The sequence below is a fragment of the Micromys minutus genome (assembly GCF_963924665.1).
Source record: "Micromys minutus genome assembly, chromosome: 32".
In the NCBI taxonomy this organism is placed as follows: Eukaryota; Metazoa; Chordata; class Mammalia; order Rodentia; family Muridae; genus Micromys; species Micromys minutus.
In genome coordinates this window covers 21,914,317-21,933,719 of record NC_137967.1, presented here as the reverse complement: position 1 = coordinate 21,933,719, position 19,403 = coordinate 21,914,317, and the positions used below count along the sequence as shown (strand labels likewise).

Sequence of the window (19,403 nt, the reverse complement as noted above, 5' to 3'; positions counted from 1 at the left end):
AACTGCACTGACTTCAGTGACTGCACAAACTGGACAGAACTGCACTAACTCAACTAGACTCCACAGCATTCAACTGGACTGCACCAGACTCAACTGCACCAAACTGCAGTATCCTACCTCTGACTTCTTCTGTCAAATCTTTCTGTGATTCATCACTTTGTCAGCCTCTCAACTCAGACATCACTGTTTAGAATTAAAGGTGTGTGCTAAGGGTGTGTGTCTGTAATCCAGCAAGATCACACAGACCTATCTTTTTGGGGATGATCCCTTGCCAGAGTAGCCATGTTGCTAGATCAAAATTCCTCTAGAGCCCTGGCTGCTGGTATGAAACTCAATTGTAGACCAAGCCTCAACACCCAAATCAAAACCTAAAACAAACAAACAAAAAAAAAAAAAAAAAAAAAACCCAAACTCTTTTGATTTTGTGCACCAGTGTTTCATGGGGCCCTGGCTGACTTTAAACTAGCCAAGGCTGTAGCCAAAGCTGAGTTCATATTTCTGACTCTCCTGCCTCTACCTCACAAGTGCTGAGACCACTGGTATTACCCATCACTCCCAGAGGGTAGGTGTGGTGTGCGTTTGTGTGCTTCTGTATATGTGTTTGTGAGTGTTGTGTGTATGTGTGCAGGGTGTTTGTAAGGGAGCCTGAAGGGATGTTTGTGTGTGAGGGTGTGTATGTGTATGGGGGTGAGGGTGTGTGTGTATATGTGTATGATGTGTGTGTGTGTGTGTGTGTAAGTGAAGGGGAGGCTAAAATCCAACCCCAAATTTATTCATTAGGCTACCTACCTCATTTTTTTCATTTTAATTTTGAGAAAAGGTCTTCCATAGCTCAGACTGGCCTCAGACTTACCAGATAGCTGAGAATAACTTTGAACTTTATCCTCTTGTCTCCAGCTCCCAAGTGCTGAGATCACGAGTCAGCACCAGCATACCTGGTTAATGCAGTGCTGGATACCGAACCCAGGTCTTCGAAAATACTAGGCAAGCAATCTACCTCCTGAGCTACATCCCCTGTTTCTTCCTTGGTTTTCTAGATCAGGTATCTCACTAGTCTGGAAATCGCCACGTAAGCTAGGATGGCTGTCCGCAAGCCACAGGGTTTCAGCTGGTACTGCTTCTCTAATTATAAACTGCACCATAGCCATTTGTTTAACCTGGCTTCTAGGGAACAAATTCAGATCCTCATACTTGCAAAGCCAGCAGATTACTGAATAAGGTGTATCTTTTGGATGTACCACTAATGAGACAGGAAATTACTACATAGCCCAGACTGGCCTCAAACTCAGCAATGCTCCTCCCTCCACCTCCCAAAGGCTGAGATTGCATTCAAAGTCACACTTCGACACTAAGTGCATGTGTTACACATACTGTATGTCCAAATTACAGATAATAGATCATATAAAAGTTCGTTATATTTGTATTTAGTGTTATTTAATATACAAAGTTTATGAACATATTTACTATATACTTTGTATATTCAAAGAATAAAAGCCGGTGCTATTGAACCCAAGTTCAATCCTCAGACCCACATCAGAAAGCTCATCTCTGCCTGTAACTCCAGCTCCTCCACTGGCCTGGGTGGGTGCTCTCACTCAAGTGCAAATACACAGTAACATTTTAATCTTAATAATAATAGTAGTAACAACAACAATAATAATAATACATGCTTGTACATGGGCTGGAAAGGTAGTTCAGTGAATAAGAACAGTTGTCACTACAGTCACTGAGACCTGAGTTCAAATCCAGCACCCGAGGCTGTACTGGGCACAGTTCTGCATGCGTTAAATCCCAGTCCCCATGAGGCAAAGGTGGGTGAACCCCTGAGTCCTTGGCCAGCTCCTTCTACATAGTGAGTTCCAGGACAGCCAGGGCTACAGAGAGGGATTCTTCTTTCTCAAAATAAGAAATGGGGGAGTCAGTCTTGACCACATGAACCCTAAGATTGTGAGAGGCAGACGCAAGAGATCACCAGAGCTGACTATCAGCCCAGATCCTGGCCCAGCGAGAGAACAAGTCTCAAAATAATAGTGTGGAATGTAAGTCAGCTTATGTCCCAATAGCTGTGCACACGTCTCCAAACGTATGAATATATATATACCACACACATACACACAAGTTGGGAGTGATGCCCACCCTCACTCCCAGGGGTTAGACAACCGCCCACTGGTATGCCTAGACTTTGGGAAAACACCCCCTCCCTTGAAGTTTAGATTGGCTTAGTCTCAAGCAGATGGCTCACACCTTTGTTCCTGTTTACACTGCCAGAGGCTTCAGGTTCAACCCAGGGGGTGTTCTGTTTGACCCAGGGGGTGTTCTGTTTGACCCAGGGGGTGTTCTCCTCCACCTGGAGCTAGGGGATTTGCATACTGTTATGTACCACGTAACTTGAGCTGGATTCATAGGGCATTCTCCTAACTCGGATGACCCGGGTCATGTCTTTCTTTCAAATCTTCTGGCCTTCACCAGATTCAGAGTCGCCTTCAGAGTGGACATTGGCAGTGTAGGTGCCATCACACACACACACACACACACACACACACACACACACACAATAATAAGGCCAGGGAGAGGGCACAATGGATGAACACACCTGCTGCTAAGCCAGACAACCTGAATTTGTTTCCCAGTACCTGCAAGATGGAAGGAGCGGACTGACAGCTGCTGCTGTTCTCTGACCTCTAACCAGCACCCTGCCACCCCCACCCCCCACCCCACCCCCTGCTGACTCTTCCTCCCTCTCTATCTGGGTATGGAGGCTTGCTCACACCCGCCATTCCAGCACTCAGAGCATGAGGCAGGATGATTGATTCAAATTCAAAGCCAACCTGGGATTCACAAGCAGAGGCTTGGAGTACAGGTTAGCTGGCACAGTACTTGCCTCTAACGTACAAAGCCCCTGGGTTCAATCCCCAACATCACATAAACTGTAATTCTAGAATTCAGAAGATGAAGGCTTGGAGGGTCAATGACATTCTAGGCTACTTATCAGGTTAGAGGCTACCCTGGGACACAGGAGACCTGTCTCAAAATCGAGGCAGGGTGGGAACCGAAGAAATGGCTAAGTAGATAAGAGTGCTTGCTGCAAAAGCATGAGACCTGAGTTCACATTTGTAGCAGCTTTGTGTGCAGGTAACTATACCCTTAGGAAAAGCAGCAACATGTGAAGCCCAAGAGCCACACCTAGTTCAATGAGAGACCTTGTCTCAAAGCAACAAGGTAGAGGGAATGGGGGAAAACATTGATATTGTTATTATCCTCTGGCCTCCACATATGCAGGTATAGTCAAATATAAATACACACTTACATGCATACATCACACACACACACACACACACACACACACACACTTGAGAAGAAACAGTAACAAGATGGTTTGCTCCTCTAATCCGGTGGAAGTAGAAGGACCAGGAGTTCAAGGTCATCCTCAACTATTTAGCATACCCAGCAAGGCATGAGGGCCATGGCCTTCAATCCCAGCACCTGGGAGGCAAAGTCAGGCAGATTTCTATGGGTTCCTGAGTTCCTGGCAAGCCTGAGCTGCAGAATGAGTTCCAGGACAGTCAAGGGCTGCACAGAGAAACTCAGTTTCAAAAAACCAAACCAGATAGATATATAGATGGATAGATAGATAGATAAATAAAAAGATAGATGGATGGATGGATGGATAGATAGATAGATAGATAGATAGATAGATAGATAGATAGATAGATAGATAGAGAGGTAGGCAGACAGACAGACATGTAGACAGATGCAGCAGTAATATCAAACTTTGCTTGTTTGGGATTTTTTTTGTTACTTTCTTTGTGTTGGTGTTTTTCTTTAATACTATGTGGGTGTTTCGTCTGCATGTATTTCTATGAACACATATGAACACCTGGTGCCATCAGAAGAAGCCGGAAAAGGTTATTGGGTACCCTGGAACTGTAATTATAATCAGCTGTGAGGTGCTTTGAATCAAAAGCCCAGTCCTTCTGAAGAGCAGGCAGTACACTTAATCACTGAGCTATCCAGCTCACCACAATTTTTTTAAGACAAGGTCTCCCTTTGATATAATGTTTATGCATTCCTGGCTAACCTACTCTGTAGACCAGGCTGGCCTCAAACTTAGATCTGCCTGCCTCTGCCTCCCGAATGCTAGGACTCTAGGCATACGCCACTATGCCCCTCCTACATGTCTCTATAATTTCATTTGGATGAACACAGACCCTAGAAAAGTCGCTGCAGGCATTGAGGGAAAAAAATGTTGGTAATATTGGTGTTTTCCTTCAAAACTCAACCTCTATAACTTAGATTAGTTCTTAGAAACACTAGCCTTGTTCTCAACTTCAGAGAAAGAATTCTAATTTACTATGTTGAGCTGGCATTGAGCAGAAATTAGCAGCCACATTGGCCTCAAAACGTTAAGCTTAATGCAGGAGCTGGACCTAGACCTACACTTCTATAGCAAATGTGCAACTTGGTGTTTATATGGTTCTCCTAACAAGTGGAACAGGGGCTGTCTCAGTCTCTATTCCCTGCCATTTAACCCCCTTCCCCATTATCTGGACTGCCCGGATGGGGCTTGTGGGACAGGATGTTCCCAGACCTGCTGACATGATCCAGGTTGGGGTGGTATCCAAGGTGGGCTCCCCTTCTCTAGGGAGAAGAGGAGGAGAAAATGGGAGGAGGGATATGTAAGGGTGGAATTGAGAGGAAGGAGGGGGGCTGTGATCTGAATACAAAGTGAATAAAAGTATAAATATTTTTTTAAAAAGAAAAATATGTTAAGTGTAATTTTTCTCCCATGTGCATGTGAGCAAATACCTGTGTGGAACATGTTGGCACTTAGCTTTTGACTGAGCTACAGCCCCAGCCCATGTTTTAACTAATAAACAATCTAATATTATCAGGGATCCAGCCTGTCAATAGTCAAATGGCACCCCAAGTGCCAGGCAGTGAAAAGAACCAGTGTTCTCCAAGGAGGGGATGATCTATGCATTGGTACATACACAGATGGAAAGGAAATCCCAGGGACCACAGGAAGACTCAACCATAAAGATGCTTGCCACGGAGCCTAAGAAACTGAGTCTGATTCCTAAGACCTACACGGTGGAAGCAGAGAACCAACTCAGACTCCAGCAAGTTGTCCTCTGACTTCAGCAAAGGAGTCAGAAGATACACACACACACACACACACACACACACACACACACACCACACATACACAAACACACATACTAATTAATATACGTATATACATACATTTATGTATTATATAATAAATATATACCTTACAGACAGAGAAGAGAAATTCCAAAGAGTTAAAGAAAATACAAGTGGGAGTAGTGGTGCACAGCATCAGGAGTTCAAGACCAGCCTCTGTGATGGCACAAGTTCAAGACCACTCTATGCTCCATAAGACTCCCACTTATATAATAATAATAATAATAATAATAATAATAATAATAATAATAAATTTAAAAAGTATCAGGGAAAGCGGGAAGACGATTCAGTAGAAAAAGCACCTTCTGTGAATATTCCCCAGCACCCTGATAAAAGCTGGGCACACTATAACCTTAAAATGGGGGAACAGAGACAAACAGATGCAGAGGGCCCCACTGTCCAGCCAGCCTCAGCTCCACAGGAAGATCCAAGTTCAGTGAAAGACCTGGTCTGAAATGGGCTGGGTGTGGTGGTGAGCACCTTTAACCTTAAGTACGTGGATGGCAGGGGCAGGAATATGCAACAGATCAGGGCCAGCCCAGTCTACACAGAGAGTTCTAGAAAAAAATAGCAAATGGAAGTACTTAGGAAGACACCCAGTATGTCTATCTCTGTCCTCTACAAGTGCTCTCTCACATGGACACACACACTTATACACACACATACACATGCTCACACACCATAGATGTGTGCTTAGATGAGACATTCCACCTCTGAATGTCTTCAGTATAAATGTCCATTCACCCTAACGCCCCCAACCACTGGCCATTCCAACCACTGGCCCCCAACTTTACTCCCTCCTACCATGGTCCTAAGTGGCCTGTTTCCCTGAACACCTGCTAGAACCTCTACCCTATGTTAATTTGTTCAGAAAGTATCACAGATCCATCTTCGTGTCAAACTACACCAGGCCTGGAAAACATGAGTGAAAATAAAATATCCTTCTCCCCTCCCCCCTCTACCTCTCTCTCCTTCTCCTCTCCCTCTCTTCCTGGTCCATTCAGCCTCTCCTGCAAAGACTCACCTTTAGAAAGAAGAGATGGGGACTCTCCTGGATGCCCAGGTCCTCGAAGGTGTCATCAGGCAGCAGAGGCTAGAGGAAGAAGGTCCCCTCACATGGGGCGACTTTAAGCCTGAGCCGGGAGTGATGTCATCTATTGTGGCCTGGATCTGGAAGGGTAATCCCAGGGAAGGTGGGGGATTCACTGGGCAACAGGAGGTGACATTGGCTGGGGGAAGGGCACCGTCTGCTTAATCCCACCGCCCCACCCCCACAGTGACATCCTGGCAATTAGGGTTGATAAGGAAGGGAGGGAAGGCCCAACTCCTGTCTGCCACCAGGAGCCCCCACTCCTCCTTGGGGAAGTCGTTCCTGAGGTCTAACGGGTGTCCCTCCAGCTTCAGATGTCTGGAAAAAGGTGTCTCCAAAAGCACAAAGAGAAGTGTGCAGTGCTGGGGGGTCGGGGGGACTGAGAAAGGAAGGCACGGGGCTTTCTGGATTGTTTGTGTGGCCCAGGCAAGCGCTGAACTTGTTAGTCTCCTGACACCATTGGAATAACTGGGAGGAGAGGGCCTGTGCCCTGGAAGGGGTTCAAATCTGTAGTTCCTGGTGACTCTTTTTTCTGCCTCAGTTTCACTCTTTCTCTGTGTTCTGTCTCCCTCCCTTCCTCAGTCCCCAGCTCTGTCTCTATCTCTGCTGTCTCTCCATTGCTCTGTGTCTTCTCTACCGCCTCTAATCTCTGTCTCTGTGTGTTCATCTCAGCTTCAGACCCTATCTCTCTGAGTTCCCATGTCTCCGTTAGACTCTCTCTAAATCTCTCTGTCTCTGACTGTCTCTCTGTCTTTTTATCTCTGAGTGTCTCTCTCTATTCCGTTTAGATTTGCTTATTGACTGTACATCTGTGGGCATTGTGTCTGCACCCACATGTTCACACCCAGTGAGACCAGAATAGGGGCATCAGATCCCCTGGACCAGGAATTACAGGAGGTTATGAGCCACCATTACATTATGCATTGGGGACTGGAGAGCCCTGGTGCTCTTAACCACTGAGCCATCCCTCCAGCTCTTCATTGTGTCTGTGTCACTAGTTCCCTTTGTAAGGCAAGTTTGCCTTCTCTCATGTCCCACTGTGTCTCCCTCCCTTGTCACTCTGTCACTGTCTGTGGGGTCCTCCCTCATCTTAGCCTGTCCAGGTAAGCCTGAGGCTGCAGCCTAGTCTCAGAGCCTCTGCTGGCTTCTTGCAATCTCTGCGCTGAAAGTTCTATTGCTACTCCATACACACACATCTTCTGCCACCTCTCGCTCTCCCTCTCGGTCCCTCCCCTCATCTCCCTGCGTATTTATATCTCTGAACACCGGGCTGTGCGCTCAGGTGCATGCACATGCGCACACTGTAATCTCTGCTCACCACTGGGTCACTGCTGGTCGCAAGGGGACCTCCCCTCCCGTCCCCTCTCCCCACACCTCTGCTAGAAGAGATGAGGACCTCAGGGCCAGAAGGGGAATCAGAGCAGATCTCATTAGCAGAATGACACAAAGGAGGAGGTGTCTGAGGCTCTGAGGCTTGACAGGAGGTTGGGCCCCCACTGCTGTTCAGCCCAATAGGAAGGCCAAACTATGCAGACAGGGTTAGGAAACAATCCTTCAGGCCAGAGGCCTCATTTCTAGCCTAAAGTCCTACAGAATGCATGTCACAAGCGGGTTTTCTGGTTTAGTTTGGATGGTTGGGGTTTCTTGGGGGGAGGGGGCAGTATTTTGGTTTTTCTTGGGTTTGTTGTTGTTCGGTGTTTGTTTTTCAACCCAGGGTTTCTCTGTGTAACAGAGCCATAGGTGTCCTAGACTGTATCTATTAAACCAGGCTGGCCTTGAACCCACAGATATCCACCTGCCTCTGCCTCCCAGTGCTGGGATTAAAGGCATGGGCCAAGCCTGACCTTGTTTAGGTTTCTGTTGTTGTTGTTGTTTTAGAAAAGTTTAAAGAATACTGGGACTAAAAGGTTCAGTCTCTGCAGTGGGGGTGCGGTTCCCTAACTTGGCTCTCCCTCTGAATTGCTTTAGCTCTAGATGCCTCTACCCAAATAACTGAAACATGTCCGCTCTCTATAGGAGCTGTCTTCTCAACTAGAAGTATGAATTTATGACATGTCTGATTTGGTTTGATTAGCTACATTGTTTGCTTGTGAAAACCAGGGTGCTCACATGCAAGTCAAAAGTCAACTTGCCAAAGCCGGTTCTGTTCTTCCACCACGGGGTCCTGGGGCTACTTGGTGTCAAGCACCTTTACCTGCTGAGCCATCTTGCTGGCCCAGGCATGGCACGTGTGTTCAATGGGACACTGATGAAGGCGGAGAGAATGGGTGGGGCTGGCTGGAATAGGTGAGAAAACCTCCCTGGTACTTCACGGAGGAATTCCTATGGTATCACTGGGAAGCTCTGCTATGCTTGTCTACCTCATTCTAATTATGTTCTATAAAATCTCCACGAACAGGCCAATCTAGCAGCAACTACTCAGGTTGCCACAGCCTGGCAGCAAAAGCCTTAGGCCACTGAGCCATCTCAAGACTCGGGGATGTTCTGTTTGCTTGGTTTTGGTTTTTTGATACAGGGTGACTCTGGGTGTTGGGATTCTGCAAACCCCACCCCTCAGTTACCTGGCAATACCCAGGTATGCTCTGCCCCAGTGATCTGACACTATAAAAGGGGCTGCTTACCCCTTCCTCTTTCTCTTGTTCTCTCTCCTCTCTTGTTCTGTTGCTCTCTCTTGCTCTCCAGCCCCATCCCTCCTCTTCCCCTTCCCTTCTTCCTCTTTTTCCCTCCTCCCCGTGGTCATGGCCGGCCTCTACTTCTCTATTCCTCTTCTCTCTGCTTCTACAACCCTCTTAACTCTCCCATGACTTGAATAAACTCTATTCTATATTATACTGTCGTGTGACTGGTCCCTCAGGGGAAAGGGATTCCCAACATGGGCCCCCCAGAGGCATCTCCTTTGTCCCCAGGCCTCACCACACCTTCATGGGCCATGTCCCTGCCCTCATTCTCTTCAGCCTTTTCCTAACATCAGTGTGGAAACCGGAGACATCATCTTCTAACAACATTGGTGCCCCGTGACTTTCTACAACACTGCGTACCCCTGGGTGGCCTGAAGGAAACTAGCTAAGTAGACCAGGCTAGTCTAGATCCTGGAATGAGTAGTGATCTGCTTGTCTTTACCTGTGCTGGGATTAGCCTAGACTGGCTCACAGGTTTTGTGATGGAATCTCACTCTGTAGCCTTGTTATGGAGGTCTGGTACTTCCTACATAGACCCTACTAGCCTCAAACTTGCAGTGATCCTCCTGCCTCTGCCTCAGAAGTGCTGGGATTGCAGGTGAATGATAAATTATTTCTCTTCTGGTGATATGAATCAATTCAATCCAGATGAGATTATATTAAATGGAGGTTTATGGTGAGGCTGCTCTCCGGCGGGGAGTTCACTGGCCTGAGGAAGGAAATAGCCATGGGAAGGGAGAGAGGAGGAGGAGGAGGAAGAGCCAGAGGAGGAGACGGGGTAGAGAGAGAGCAACATGTCTGGATTATAAATGGAATGGGCAGCTCAGGCCCTGGGCTGGAAAGTCATGGCTGGGAACAAAGGATGCCTGGCAAGGACTGAGGGACTCTGGGAGAACCTGGAGGCCAGGTCAACTTCGATGTGTTAAATAAGCACCTCAGCTGCCCCTTCTTTGTTTGAAAATTACCAGAGTGGTCCTCACCCAGCCTTTAAGCACAGCTGTGGGTGAGGTGATCCCCACTACAGAGCAATCACAGCCACAACTCCCCACAACTCTGGAGATGCTCCCAGTGGGGACGAAATAATCAGACCTCAACCGTCTTTGAATCTAGCAGGGAAAGTGTCTTCAGAGCCCTTAACTAAGTCATTTCTGTGTCTTTCTGAACTAACTCCCAAAGTAAGACCAAAGCAGGAAGTTGCAGATTGCGCCTGTTCACTTGTGTGTATTTACTCATCCTAACCGTACCTCCAGGTCTCACGTGCCCCAAGCAAGGCAGCAACTCAGTAAGTATCAGAAAATTACTTTGAACTCTTCAACTTCTTTTTTTCTTGTTTTTGCAGACCAGTTTTTTCTCTGTAGCCCTGTCTATGCAGGCTGGACTGGAGCTCACAGATGGGCCTGCTGAGTGCTGGGAATACTCTCGGGCCTGTGGTACCACACCCAGGCTTTGTTTGTGTCTAAAATGGAAACATTTTGTGGTCCTGACTAGCCTGGAGCTCGCTTTGTCGACCAGATTGGCCTTGAACTCACAGATCCTTCTGGTATTAAAGTTCACAGCCCCCTTTTTAAAATTTTGTTTGTTGATTTTGAGGTAGGGTTTTTCTGCATAGCCCTTGCTGTACTGGAACTTGCACAACGCCTTTGTAATTTTTAAAAACAGTATTCACTTGTTTTTATGTGTATGGGTAGCTTTCCTACGCGTGTGTCACAACAACACGTGTGTGATTGGTGTTTACGCATAACTCCCTCCCGAAAGACTACCTTCCCGAAAGACTACCTTTCCCATCCTTCCTTTCAGACTGGACTGCGGAGGTCAATTTTCCCATATAAAGGGTTCATCCTATCTTCTATAGGCGTTTTGGCCGTCTGCACAAGTGGTGACAAAGCCCCCCAACCCCCAGTGAATAAATGGGGTTCCTGCCTAAAGTCTAAGCCTCTCTATCTTCCTCCTCATTACTGCTGCCATAAATAATTATGTGCTAGATTGTGAGAAGCTTAGGCTCTCCATTCTAAATTTGTGATTAAAATTAGTCAGCCTAGACCCCCCCCCCCACCTCTTTTTGCATGGTTTTTCAAGACGAGGTTTCCTGGTGGTCCAGGTTGACCTTAGTTTCAGAGGTTGGCCACTCAGTTCTCCCCACAGGTGAGATTAGAGGCAAACACACCCACAACCCTAACATTCCAGCCTTTAACAAAAGCTTATCTAAAAGGTAGAGAAAGTTGGGTGTGGTGGTACATGCCTTCAATTCCAAACTCCCAAGCAGAGTTCAAGGACAGCCCCAAGGACACATTCAACCGGAATTACAGGTCAAACTCTTTATGAAGTTAAAAAACAAAAAAACAAAAAAAGAAAAGCCAAACAAACCCACGGACTGGTGTTTTTTTCCTAGCACACTGCTAGGTCTCCCCTTGAATAGCACACTCAAAAACTCATACTTTCAACTTCAGTAGCTGAAGCCAGGGATTAGAGATAGCCGCTGTCTCATAGTACAAGCCTGGAATGTGCCAGCACTCCTGCGGGGGAACCTGCTCTTCAGGATCCAGCTACATCCAGAGTTCCAGAAAGCTAGGATGGCCTCTGATCCAAACACCCAGGATTAGAGGCAGGCAGATATGAGACTTGGAAGCCAGAGGGACATAGTGAGACCGTCTGAAACACCAGACAGAAACAATGAAAGAAAGAGAGGTGATTTGTCTCCCATGAGGGGACAGAGCAGTTCTACCCAGGACCCATCGGCCCCTAGCACCGGGACACACCTTAAAGAGAAACTACCAAGCTGAGTAGCTTCCTAACCTCTCAGGTCCAGAAAACCAAGGGGAACCCTGTGAATGTAAAGGAACAATCCCACTAGCCTTGGGGACCAGGGAAAGGGTGTGTGAAGGGGGAAGGGGCCATCAGGGACAAGGATCTACAGTTGGTCCCTGATCTTGCAGTGGAGCTTTAGAAAGATAAAGCAAACAGCAGGAAGAAACCGACAAGCTGAAGGCCCATTTCATGTAATCAAGATCCTGCTGGGGCCCTGCAGCTGCCCAGTGGAATCTGGAGAATTGCTAAGGGCAGTGTGGCCAAGGCTGTTTTTTTCCCAGCTCAAAGTAGCTACTCAATAAAGACCTTGGAACCTTGGAAGGCGTGGCAGGCAGGAGGCACAGGGGAGGGGCAAGAGGCAAATAACTGTGGGAGGGGCTTTATGTAGGAGGGGCCTAAATAGGTAGACCCTGCCTGGAAGTAGGCTTTAAACTAAAATCCTAGAGTAGAGCCTCGAACTGAATGAGGGAGCTCAAGTGATCTGCGGTCGTGATGGAAGCTACCGAGGAGAAGACAACTCGACGTTTGAGTGAGTTTGGGCTTCGAAAACTGTCTAGATGCTGAGGGGTGGGCCGGGATGTGTTCCCCGGACTCGGGCATTGCATATCCGGTCTGGGTCTTTTGAAAGAGGATCGGCCTCTTGTTAAAGGAGCCTCTCAGTAGAGCAGATTAAAGACGAAAGTGTAGGTGGGAAACTGAATGTAATGATTTGTGCTCAACCAGGATCAGGGACTAGCCTGTCGGCTAATGGGTAAAGGGAATACAGGAATGCACGGGGCAGTAGCCTGGCTGCTGTGTGCTAGGTGAGTTTAATCAAACTCCTGCATCTGGTTTTGTGATTGTGGCGGGGAGGGGAGAGGAAACTGGTAGAAGGACTTTTAAAATACAGCAGGGAATCCAGGACATAAACTTGAAGTCCCGTAACTCCTGGCGTCACGTGAGTATTTAGAAACAAGATCAGGGCACCACAACCAGACAACTTTTTTTGATAGAATACCACACTGATTCCAAACTCCACACCACACTCCCTCAATTAGGGCGATGGTTGTGGAGACATCCACGGATGCTGATGGGCTCAGTGTCTGGTCTAGAGAATGGTTGTGTCTTTCACAGTCCCCTTCAGTGACTGGGTTCCATTGAGGGCTCTGGGACCCTCATGCGAGGAAGGGAGGCCCTGAAGGGAAGGACCCGGAAGACCCTCCCCCACCAATAGGATCAAGGTTCTAGGTTTTGAGACATCATTCTGCTTATTTATTTATGTTTTTAAAAATAACACTCATGTATAGGGGTATGGGTTTCTTTCACCTCGGTGTCCCTGGAATCCAGTTGAGGTTAATGTGATTGGCAGGCTCCTTTAAAGATTAGTCATCACTGTCACCTGGGAAGGGCAGAAAGTAATGCTCTCATCTGTCTGTTTTTTTCCTCAGCCTGCAGGGATATCAGCTTTGAGTTGACCTGTGACCAGTTAGAGGCACTAAGAAATGACGTCAAGAAAGACCCCTCCCGTATCCCGAAGATACAGGGGTTCTTTCGTCTCAAAATGGGAGCAGAAGAGACGAGGGTGAGATTCCTCTTCCCCAACATGAGAAGTGGCACTCCATCTCCGATCCCTGAGATCTCATGGAGGGCTGGAGGATTCTCGGGTGCCCCCCACCCCCCGCTTATCCCTGTGCACCCAAAGATCTAATATCAGGAGGGCTTGAACTACTGTGGTGGCCCACATCTTTCTCATCAGAGGCATCTCTGGAAGTTTGAGAACAGCCTGCTCTACATAGCAAGTTACAGGTCAGCAAAGAGATGGGGACTAGCTCACCAGGAAGTCAGGGTCCTCACTTCCTGGCCTATAGAATGGAAGTGGAAGGTAGGCTGGGCTGTTTGTCTAAGAAACAGTGAAAGGCGGGCAGTGGTGCCAGCCATCTGCCAGCACAGAGGAAGAAGAAGCAGGTTGACATTTGAGTTCCTTCAAGCCTGGTCTTCAGTTTCCAAGTTCCAGGACAGCCAGGGGCACACAGAGACCCTGCTTGTTTGTTTGTTATTAAAGCTATTGCGATGGAAATAGTTATTTCAGAAGACTGTCCTAGGTTCTGCAGCCAATAGAGGCTACATACATGGATCCTGTGTCCAAAACAATCAGCCCTGATCCTAGCCTGGGGGCAGGGGCTCCAGATCTTGAGAACTGCCCAGACCACCAACATCCCCAGCCCTCAGTAACAAAAGTGTGAGAAAGCAACCTTAGTCCCTAGGTCACTGGGCTTGTCTTTCATGGTCTCCCCAGTCCTTTCCAGGGTCACAACCTGGACCAAGGTCCTATTTTGATATTTACTGCCATGTTCCCTTTGCCTTCCAAGGAGTTGTCCGAGCCCCGCTCTGGGCTGTGTTCGAGTGCTTCTGCCAGAAGGGATGTGTCAAAGTGTGATCCTGAAAAGTTCCCCAAGGGCTTTGGGTCACCCTTCCAGATGCCCGAGGAGCGGCGCCTAACTCCTGGCTTCTCAGGTGAGTATTTAGAAACAAGATCAGGGCACCACAACCAGACAACTTTTTTTGATAGAGTACCACAGTGATTCCACACTCCACACCACACTCCCTCAGTTAGGGCGATGGTTGCGGAGAAATCCACGGTCGCTGATGGGCTCAGTCCCCTTCAGTGACTGGGTTCCATTGAGGGCTCAGGGACCCTCATGTGAGGAAGGGAGGCCCTGAAGAGAAAGACCCGGAAGACCCTCCCCCACCCTTAGGATCAAGGTTTTAGGTTTTGAGACATCATTCTGCTTATTTATGTTTTTAAAAATAACACTCATGTATAGGGGTATGGGTTTCTTTCACCTCGGTGTCCCTGGAATCCAGTTGAGGTTAATGTGATTGGCAGACTCCTTTAAAGATTAGTCATCACTGTCACCTGGGAAGGGCAGAAAGTAATGCTCTCATCTGTCTGTTTTTTTCCTCAGCCTGCAGGGATATCAGCTTTGAGTTGACCTGTGACCAGTTAGAGGCACTAAGAAATGACGTCAAGAAAGACCCCTCCCGTATCCCGAAGATACAGGGGTTCTTTCGTCTCAAAATGGGAGCAGAAGAGATGAGGGTGAGATTCCTCTTCCCCAACATGAGAAGTGGCACTCCATCTCCGATCCCTGAGATCTCATGGGGCTGGAGGTTTCTCGGGTGCCCCCCACCCCCCCTCCGCTTATCCCTGTGCACCCAAAGATCTAATATCAGGAGGGCTTGAACTACTGTGGTGGCCCACATCTTTCTCATCAAAGGCAGACAGATCTCTGGAAGTTTGAGAACAGCCTGTTCTACATAGCAAGTTACAGGTCAGCAAAGAGATGGGGACTAGCTCACCAGGAAGTCAGGGTCCTCACTTCCTGGCCTATAGAATGGAAGTGGAAGGTAGGCTGGGCTGTTTGTCTAAGAAACAGTGAAAGGCAGGCAGTGGTGCCAGCCACCTGCCAGCACAGAGGAAGAAGCAGGTTGACATTTGAGTTCCTTCAAGCCTGGTCTTCAATTTCCAAGTTCCAGGACAGCCAGGGGCACACAGAGACCCTGTTGTTTGTTTGTTATTAAAGCTATTGCGATGGAAATAGTTATTTCAGAAGACTGTCCTAGGTTCTGCAGCCAATAGAGGCTACATAGATGGATCCTGTGTCCAAAACAATCAGCCCTGATCCTAGCCTGGGGGCAGGGGCTCCAGATCTTGAGAACTGCCCAGACCACCACCATCCCCAGCCCTCAGTAACAAAAGTGTGAGAAAGCAACCTTAGTCCCTAGGTCACTGGGCTTGTCTTTCATTGTCACCCCAGTCCTTTCCAGGGTCATAACCTGGACCAAGGTCCTACTTTGATATTTACTGCCATGTTCCCTTTGCCTTCCAAGGAGTTGTCCAAGCCCAGCTCTGGGCTGTGTTCCGAGTGCTTCTGCCAGAAGGGATGTGTCAAAGTGTGATCCTGAAAAGTTCCCCAAGGGCTTCGGGTCACCCTTCCAGATGCCCGAGGAGCGGCGCCCCAACGTCTTTTGGTCACCCTTCCTGATGCCCGAGGAGCGGCGCCCAAAGATTTGGAAACCCTGAGGAATCTCATGCTGTCTTCTAGGTACCAAAGCAGGGGTGGCAGGTCACAGGATTTCTGCCCCAGCTGTCCCTCCCCTCCCCACTCCTCATGTCCAGAATGTGTGCTTTCTGTTGATGTTTTTTTCAACTTCTGGGACAGAGGGCTGTTGTGTCTTATGTCTACACATGGCACATTAATAATAAATCTGGCTGTTTCCAAGAAAAGATCTCTTACTTTTCAGTCCAGTTCAGGGTTTTCATATCCTAGGAGAGAGTGGGGATGGGGAAACTGAGGCTGGACTTGGGATTCATTACCCCGGAGGCCTGAGGACAGCTTTAGTCCCAGCACCCAGGAGGAAGAGGCAAGAGTTCAGGGCTGGGCTGGGCTGGGCTGGCTTCCAAGGTCCAGGATTCATCTGTAGCTGTCCCCAGAACCTCAGTCTTGAAACTGAAGCAAAGTCACCTGAGCAGTCACCTGAGCCCTCTCTCCAGGCACTTTATGGGGGATCTTGGGGTTGCTGGTTAATTAGTTAATCCAGACACAAGGGAAGCAGCAGCAGGCTGAGATGCTAGGCTGGTGTGTGGCAGAGGAGGAGGAGCATCCAGTTTAGAGGATTGAGGATGGATGCCTGGCTGGAGGCCACTTCCTGCTAAGGAGACCTAGTGGGAGGGTTCCAGCTGAGCTGGCCCATCCTGGAGCTGAGATTTAATCTTAGATTGCCTCCACACTGCTCTCTTCAAAGACTTCAGATAATGCCCCTGAAAGGTTTAACTTGGTGGGACTGGAAGGAAGCAAATTAAGCTGGTGGCAGGGGTAGGTATCCCAATTCCCAAGAGGAAAAGCAGAGCTTAGGGATGCCAGGAAGGCTTATCTCCTGAAAGTTGCTTCTTCTGTGTCAGTATGCCCAGGCAAGAGTGTGGAAGTCTGGGCAGGAGAGATGGGTCAGTGGTTAGAGCACTGACTGTTCTTCCAGAGGTCCTGAGTTCAAATCCCCGCAACCACATGGTGGCTCACAGCCATCTGTAATGGAATCTGATGCCCTCTCCTGGTGTGTCTGAAGGGGGCTACAGTGTACTCATAACTAAAATAAAATATTTTTTAAAAAAAATCATACCTGTACATCTAGATTTGAAAGATCATGGCCACCAGACTCAGGAGCAAGTTGAGGTCAGATCCAGACAAAAACCTTTGTGGTCAAAAAAAAAAAAAACCCTTCTATGCGGAGAACACAGATTGCCTCCTGAAAAGAATGTTGAGAAAAAGATGATGTCCCTAGCATCAGCACTAGTGTTAGGTAAAAGATGAAGGCAGGGTGGATATCCTCCACAGAGGGGCTTCGAGGCATGGGGGCAAGGAATCCCTTCCCCTGAGCGACCGGCCTCACAAGTAACAGAATAGTTTATTCAGGCCATGGAGAGGGGAGGTAAGAGGGCAATAAAGGCAGAAGACAGGAATAGAGGAGCAGAGACCAGCCATGAGCAAGTGGAAAGGGGGAGAAGGGAATGAAGGGGTGGTCAAGAGCAAAGAGCAGGAACACAGGACGGGCAAGTAACCCCTTTTTTCTAGTGCCAGGTAACTAAACTGTGGGGTGGGGTCTACAGAATCCCAACACCACCTATGGGATGGGAAGATTGTGGCCATTCATTCTAAGGCTGCAGTTCTCAACCTGTGGATGGATGTCCAACCTTTGATTCAAGGTTGAGCAACCCTTTCCCAAGGGTGACAACAGTCCAACCAAAAACACAGGTATTCACAACAATTCATCACAATAGCAAAATTACAATGAAGTATCAGTGAGCATGATTTTCCTTACACAGGGTTGCTCTGTCCTGGAAATCACTGTATGTAGAACAGGCTAGCTTCAGGGACAGATTCCTGCTTCTGCCTACTGAGCTCTGAGAAAGGGACAAGGGTCTAATCCACCACACACAGGTTTTGTTTCTAAGAAACATTGTATGGTTCTGCCTAGCCTGGAGGTCACTTTGTGGGTCAGATTGGCCTTCAACTCACAGATTCCCCAGGAATTAAAGTTCATTGGCTTTTATTTGGTGTTTCTCTGCTTAGTCCTTGCTGTCCTGAAACTTCCACCACACCCAGCTGCAGAAGCTTTTTAAAGAGGGATAGCTTCTGTTTTTTTTTTTTTTTTTTTTTTTCTTTCTTTTTTTTTGTTGGGAGGGGGTAGTTTGTTTTCAGAAAAACAAGATTACCTTGGGGGAGGGGCGGGGCTGTAGAGGTTGCTCAGAGGTTAAGAACACTGACTGCTCTTCTGGAAGTCCTGAGTTCAAATCCCTGCAACCACTTGGTGGCTCACAACCATCTCTGAAGACAGCTACAGTGTACTCATATAAATAAGTAAATATTGAAAATAGGAAAAGAGATTACCTTGGGTATTACAGCCAATGTAGGCTAGCCTGGGCTCCATGGAGCCTGTGTCCAAAACGGTCAGCCCAGATTGCAGCTTTGGCAGTTCCAGATGTCAGCTTCTGCAGTGCACACCCCATACACCTACCCTTTGAAAGAAAACAGAAACTTCAAGCAGGCAACCTCAGAGTTCCTAGGCAGCTGGCCTTGGCTTTCATGGTCTTTCCAATCCGTCCTCTTTTAATATCTATTGCATGTTCCCTTGGCTCTCCAGTACTGGTTCTTGAATAAGTATGAGATGCGTCTCAAGTGGCCTTCTAAGACTGGAAGGCCCCGCAAGAATTGGAGAATGTGCTCTCAGAACTGTACACCAAGAGGGACCATCAAGCAGAACCCCAAGAACTCCCAAAGTGACCCTGGACTCCTAGAAGCTTTGGAACCCTTGAAGAGTCTCATACTGCAGGGAGGGCGTGTGTCAGGATTTCTGACTTGAGCTTTTTTTAAGGGAAGGGGGCTGTTGGGATTTATGTCTGTGGAAGGCACGTTACTAACAGAGTAAATTGAATCTGATTCCACAACAGAGTCTGGAGTTTTTATGTCCTATGATAGACTTCAGAATGGGTTGGGGATCTTGAGGTTAGACATGTTATGTTTCTGTTTTCACACCCTAGTAGATAGGTTACCCTGGATGTCCTTCAACACTGGAAGCTGCACAAACAGGGTGGTGCCTGCCTTTAATCTCAGGAGGATGAGGCAGGTGAATCTGAGTTCCAAGTCAGCTAGTGCAGCTATAGGGAGAAACCCAGTCTCCTCAAAACTAAACAAAGGAAAACACTGAAAGGAAATTAAATTCAAGGTCTAAAAAAAACTCATGTAAATTGGCAAAAAAAAAAAAAAAGGGGGGGGGGTAGTCTGTAAAACAAGTCTAGGCATGCCCAGCCAAGACCAAGGTTAAAAACATCTGAGGCTAGGTTAACTGACCTTAAAGATAAAATAGGAATGCAGAAGCTGGCCCAAGCTTTGTTTACAACGGAGCCCCTCCTGAGTCTATTCAAAAGTAAATTAGATGTTAACCACTTGTATCCAGACTTAGATAAGCATCCACCCCACCAGTCTCCTGACTTCCTAACTGCTCTAAAGGCTATGGGTGTTGGGTAAACTTTGTACTTCCCAGCCCCCAACCCTCTCTCCCAACCTCTGACCTATAAAATCCCCCAGCTT

The 19,403-nt window shown here is 47.7% G+C and overlaps 1 protein-coding gene across 1 annotated transcript in view; it reads right to left on the bottom strand.

Annotated features, from left to right (window-relative positions):
- CRX (cone-rod homeobox) overlaps nucleotides 1-19,403 on the bottom strand; it is a gene marked incomplete at both ends in the record, with an annotated part of 32,713 nt that overhangs the window by 6,089 nt on the left and 7,221 nt on the right. The gene's annotated exons all lie outside the window — the stretch shown is intronic.